The 6,000-nt window shown below is 40.4% G+C and overlaps 1 long non-coding RNA gene across 1 annotated transcript in view; it reads right to left on the minus strand.

Annotated features, from left to right (window-relative positions):
* LOC138880508 (uncharacterized) overlaps positions 1-1,095 on the minus strand; it is a 49,955-nt gene extending 48,860 nt beyond the window's left edge. The window contains exon 1 of the long non-coding RNA XR_011403222.1: positions 1,018-1,095. This is a non-coding gene — a long non-coding RNA (uncharacterized lncRNA). The remainder of the gene's footprint in view (positions 1-1,017) is intronic.
* Positions 1,096-6,000: the final 4,905 nt, after the last annotated feature.

Genomic DNA, 6,000 nt, shown 5'->3' on the forward strand with positions numbered 1-6,000 from the left:
CCCTCACTTTAATTACCTTCATAGGACGGGAAATGGTAGATATGGATATGATGAACGGTGCGTTAATACCATGTGTAGCCCCTCTTTGAGGAGTGTCATAGCGGGTATTGCATTGATGTGATCTATATTATAAATAAACCTAGGACACTCCTCTTTACATTCACAAATATGCTTAGATTGTAATTCTTTTCAAAATCTTCCTTTCATTAATTACTTTTCAAACATTTGTGTTCTTAAACTTAAATCCCCTATTATTTGAGCCCTGCTTGTTTATTTGCTAATTGTACAAATTCACAAAAATTTTTTGGTCGGAAACTACACTAGTGGATCCTGAGGTGTGCCTAACACCTTCCCCTTGGGATAATTTCAAGCCCTTACCCTATCTCTGATTACCAAACGTAGTTATAAATGAACTGTATAGGTGTCCTAATGCACCTTAAATCGTTAGGTGACAACTCTTCAAAAAATGCAAACCCCTTTCCCAAAAATAAAGAGTTGTCCCAACTAATATTTCATAAACCCGATTCCGCAAAGGAAAAAAAGGGGGCGCGACACCTGTCGGGCATGCCACCGGATAGGGATATTAATTTTGGTATTGATATAGTTCTGGGTACTCAGCCCATTTCTATTCCACCATGTCGTATGACACCAGCAGAGTTGAAGGAGCAACTTCAGGAATGTCACGACCCAAACCGATGGGCCACGACGGGCTCCCGGTACCTTACTCAATCGAGTACCAACATAACGTATCTTCTCATGTCATACTATCATAAATAGCTGAGCCGGAGAGGCTAAAGTGAAATAGGTAGAATACAACATGTAATGCCAACTTATACATAAGCCATATGGGCCTCTAAGACCTAAATAACCACTTGAACACTGAACATCGGCCGACAAGGCCATACAGTCTTTTACATACATGACATCTGTCTACAAGCCTCTAAGAATACATAATTTTCATAAAGGCTAGAAGAGAGCCCCGCCATACCAAATAATACACATCTAACTCATACTAACCAGACAAGCAACTCCGAAGCAAATGGAGCGCACCAACATCTTCCGTTGAGCTAATAGCCTACTTGGAGAGCTCTCGACCTATCTATCGGGACCTGCGGGCATGAAACGCAGCGTCTCCAGGCAAAAAGGAATGTCAGTACGAATAATATACTGAGTATGTAAGGCATATAAATACATAACATACATGGAGGAAATATAGAGTAAATGACTCCACCTGTAAGTTTGAATAACTTAGTAAATCATGAAACAATTTTAGTATCATGCATATGCGTATAAATATTATGTCATGCATAGGTACGTGTTTCATAACATTATCAGCCCCTAAGGGCATCCCATTATATCATCTTGGCCATTGTGGGCAAAACCATCAACGTATACCAGCTGATCAGGTAGTGGTGCGTATATAACGCCATAACCTTTCCCATATCCCATATATACGCGTATATAATGCCATCTGGTCACGGGCCAATGTACATGAATGCAATGCATGAAAAGTACGTTAATAAAATCTTTCGATATGTCATATGACAATTTTGCTTTTGAGTAATGTCACACCTCCTTTTTCCGCGCCCGAGGGGCGCAGGGGAGTTTTTCCAATTAAAGGACAATCGAAACGGGATTTGTTTATTTATTTCAGAGTCGCCACTTGGGAGATTTAGGGTGTCCCAAGTCACCAATTTTAATCCCGAATCGAGGAAAAGAATGACTCTATATTACAGTCTGCGTACCAGAAATCCGGATAAGGAATTCTGTTAACCCGGGAGAAGGTGTTAGGCATTCCCGAGTTCCGTGGTTCTAGCACGGTCGCTCAACTGTTATATTCGGCTTGATTATCTGATTTTATACAAGTGTGAACTTATGTGCAAAATTTAACTTTTAACCGCTTTTATCATTTACTGTTTTTATCAAGAATTGCAACGTTGTGAAAATGTATCTCGAACCGCGTTACAATCAATGTACCCGTGGTCGTCGACACACTTTGACTCCGTTGAGATTTGGATTTGGGTCACATCAATGTGCACCCGAGTTTAAGGAAATTAAATTATTAAAGGCGCGCCTAAAGCGACTAGCGTATTTATTTTGGGTAGGACCGTGGAATTTTACTAAACGGTCCATCCCGAAGCCTAAACAATTTTTAAAGCAATATTTATTGAGGGCCCCGCAATTTGTATTTTTATTTGGCGAGGCTCACCTCGTTCTTTATTTCTAATGAATTTGCAACGTCATGGACATGCATCTCGAACCACGTCACAGTCAATGTACCCGTGATTAGAGAGGCATTTCGAATCCGTCGAGATTTGGATTTGGGTCACATAAATGTGCACCCGAGTTTAAGAAGGTAAAGTTTATTAAAGCGTATCCTAAAGAGACTAACGTGTTGTCATTTTAGGAAGGTTGTGAGATTTGCTAAACAACCCGTCCGGGAAACTAAATGCTTCAATGATTTACATTTAACAAGGGCCCCGCATCTGCGTGTTTTGTTTATTTTCATCGAGGCTCATCTCGTTCTTATTTTAAAAGGATATCCTATAGCAACTACGTTTCTTGTCGTGTTCGTCTCTATCAACCTGTATGCACATTCTAGCATTCAACTACCATGCATTGACATTTATAGGCATGAAGACTACCTCTAGTACCCAGAACAAAATGTAGAACTATTACACATTGCATGAATATTTAATGTAACAATCTATATATATAAAAAGAAAACATTCTTCAGGTCTTTCATTTACATTCATGCTCAAATTTCCAGCTACATCTGACAGTGTATTGGGTATGTACCTGGTATAGAAAGGAAAGGAAGAAAGGGAGTAATCAGTTGAATAGTGTGCCACAAACAACAGCAGCAGCAGACACACAGCAACAACACAGCAACAAACAACAACCACGAGTGTTTTCTACAGTCCACAGACAACCAGCAGTATTTCCCAGAACAAAAGAACCAACAGATAGTTGTGTACCAAACGAGCAAATCCCAGGAAAGAGTGATGAAATAAACAGCGACAGCAGAGTATTCAATGCAGCAACACTACCAATTCAACAACCAGAAACAGCTCAGTCAGTGCTAAAGAATCTGAACTTGGTCAAGACAGCTTGACCAATATGAACTCTTATATAGCTCTCAGACAGTGTTTGGTTACAATGTTTTGCTGAAACTCTCTTCTGTTTTCAGTCTTTTTCTTTAAACTCACAAAAACCTTTCTCAAGACTAAAAATTCCAGCCTCAAGACTCCAAAAATCCCCCCTCTTCTAATCGAAGGTCCCCCTCTTTTATAGCCTAACCTCAATACTTTTACAGTCTGTTTTGATAACTCAAAATCCCCCCCCCCGTTATTTTTCCACTCACTTATTTTAAATAACAAAACTCCCATGAAATCCCTGACAGCCCCTCTCTCTTTTTGGTTGTTAAAGTGTACTGATCACTTGTTTGTTTAAACAAAGTATGGGCAGTAGGAATATAATCTGACAGCACATGCTGTCCGATTATTTTAATTCCTTAAAGCAAACCATACACATGCTGCCCACAGTCCAAACCAAATGGCATTGTGTTTAAAAACCAAAATCTGAATCTGCCATTATAACCTTTCCCCTAGATGTTCTTTTAATTTAATTTGAACAAAATCAACAGGCAATACAATTCAGTTCCTAATGAGACTCAAATACGATCACAGCAGAAATAAGCAATACGAATCAAGTTGTTACCATTAACGATTGAAACTAATTGACGACATATATCGACTCGACTATATTAATCGTAACACATAACAATCAATCGTTCATATAAACAACACGTATAGAGTCCCGAATGACTTCAGACAAATTTGTTCAAACACTGGGAACTTATATGAATTAAACTCGTTTGACGACTAATCTAATTGATGAGCATGTATATCACAGGGTATATTCAGAACACAAACAGAAGACAATTGACCAAATAAAAAGGCCTTTAACAGAGATGGAAGAAATCCGAATGAAAAATAACAAAATAACAAACAAACACAACGAAACATGCTGACAACTTAATTAGAACTAAAACAAAAGAAAGGAAAACTTACCAAAAGAGTTTGAAATCAAAATGACCCAAATCTGACTCAACTTCGAACTCTTGAGGCCGAACAAACTTTAATCAGGGTGTTCTCACATGAGAACACCTTGATTAAGGTCTATTAGACCTCAAACCCTTGTTAAGACCGGCCGGATTCCAAGGCTATTAGTGTTCTAGGTTTTGGATCTCCAGATCTGATTTTTAGGGAGTTGTGGGTAGATTCGGACCAAACCAAGCTTGGTTTGGTCACGAGGAAGGTCAGGGGAGTGTCTGGTATGAAGATGGGGTAACTTGGCATAGGTCCGGGTTCGACTCAAATCTTCAAATGAAGATTCGAGACGAACGAAAGTGATTCGAGGCAAATGGATAGTAGATCCATGTTCAGGAGAGTGCGGTGGTCCTAGGGTGTTCAGGAGGTGGCCACCGGCGTCCATGCCGCCGGCTTTAATGGCGAGGGAGACGGGGGCGGCTAGGGTTTCTAATGGGAGGTCCGGGTTTGAGCTTGGGGACGAAGGGGTGGGGTGTTGGTATAGGGGGCGTGGGGTGTAAGGGAAGGTTTATATATGGTCTATGGGGTTGGATGTGAGCCGTTAGATCAGACGATCTCAACGGCTTGGATCTGATGGTGAGAAATGAAACGGGGTCGTTTGGTTTAAGTGAGGGGTTGGGTCAGACTGGTTATTTGGGTCGGGTTTGAACATGGGTCGCTGAAAGAGGTCCTGAACCGTTAGATCGGCTTGGACGGACGGCTCAGATTGATTTACCTGAAACGGCGTCGTTTCAGGAGGTGCCTGGGCAGGCCTGGTCTGGACTGGGTCAGATCGAATGGGTTTGGGCCTATTTTTGGTTTATTTCCTTGGCCCAAACCGTTTTCTTCATTCATTTCAACTTTCTTTTGTTTTCCAATTTAAAGAAAAATAAAAATAAAAATAACTAATAAAACAAATGAAATTAAAACAAATAACAATATGGCATTTCAACATAATTATCATACCAAGTAAGTTAAATCACAACCTAAAACGGACGATGCACATATATTTATATTTTTTGAATTTTCTTTTAACGCCACATATATTTTTTGTATTTTTGTTTGATAATGACTAGATGCAAAATGGACAGACTCACAAACGACTAACAACACATGTCACGGAAAGATCGAAAAATTGTACAGCGAAGCCTTTTGCCACTATTTTTATTTTCTTTTGGAGCGATTGTCCGTGAAGCAAAAATCACGTGCTTACAGCTGCCCCTCTTTGCACGAAGACACGAAGGGTTTTCGCGCAAAGATAAAGCGAGCGATTTTTGCCCGTCCGAATACTCCGTGTGAAGCATTTTTTTGAAAAAGATTTGACCGAACCTTTGCTTCAGAGGTTTCCTACATATCCTGGGCTGAACAGGAATCAGGTCAATGTAGTTCGGGAAATTTTGGTAGTTGGGACTACCGTGTGACTATATTGCTTGCTGCTGTTGTGCGCTGTTGCACGCTGCTGTAGGATGCTACCGCTCACTGATCTCCTTGTTACATTATTCTTGAAAGGAAAAACAAGAAGCTAAGCTAGAGTGTGAGATCTCATCTATCTTCAACTTGTTCTTGTTGCCTTGCTTTCTTGTCGGCTAACGCTTTCCTCTGACGCCTTTATTTTGTGAACCTGGCAGATTATGCTGATCCTTCGCCTTTTCTGAATGCCAGTTTTCATCACTTTGTTTGATTTGCTGGGAACATGGCTTTCTTCTTTAAATTTTTCACTGGTTTCTTCAGTGGTATGTCTCTTCATCAGCATTGTTATACTGGGCATGCTACAATGTTTCCGAACTGCTTCTTCTGAGACGCGTTCCTTCTTCCTTTTGAATGTGCGCTTGCTTTGGCAGACTTCTGCTTCTTGGCGCTGGGGATTTTATTGTTTCCTGCTTGGGGATCTCTGTTGCAACCTTCCGTC

The sequence above is a fragment of the Nicotiana sylvestris genome, chromosome 10 (assembly GCF_000393655.2).
Source record: "Nicotiana sylvestris chromosome 10, ASM39365v2, whole genome shotgun sequence".
Classification (NCBI taxonomy): Eukaryota; Viridiplantae; Streptophyta; class Magnoliopsida; order Solanales; family Solanaceae; genus Nicotiana; species Nicotiana sylvestris.